This window comes from Cystoisospora suis (genome assembly GCF_002600585.1).
Source record: "Cystoisospora suis strain Wien I chromosome Unknown contig_426, whole genome shotgun sequence".
NCBI classification, from domain to species: Eukaryota; Apicomplexa; class Conoidasida; order Eucoccidiorida; family Sarcocystidae; genus Cystoisospora; species Cystoisospora suis.
This window is the reverse complement of record NW_027153227.1, coordinates 157,725-157,957: the sequence shown is the minus strand read 5'-3', so window position 1 is coordinate 157,957 and position 233 is coordinate 157,725.

Here is a 233-nt window from a genome sequence, read left to right as displayed (position 1 = left end):
GGCACTAAACCTGACACGTGCGGTGACTGGTCAGGGATAAGGACTGAGAAATCGGGAGGGGATTCATCATATACAGTTCGAAGCAACTCGCCCTTGCCCCCGCGTGGCTCCGTGAGCGGCATCAGTAGGTGACTGGACTAGCTCGAAGACGATAGCAACACGCAGTCACCGACCGAGACGCACAATAGCTGGCTCACCGGCGGTCGTTCACACAACGCACTGCAGCGTTCGCC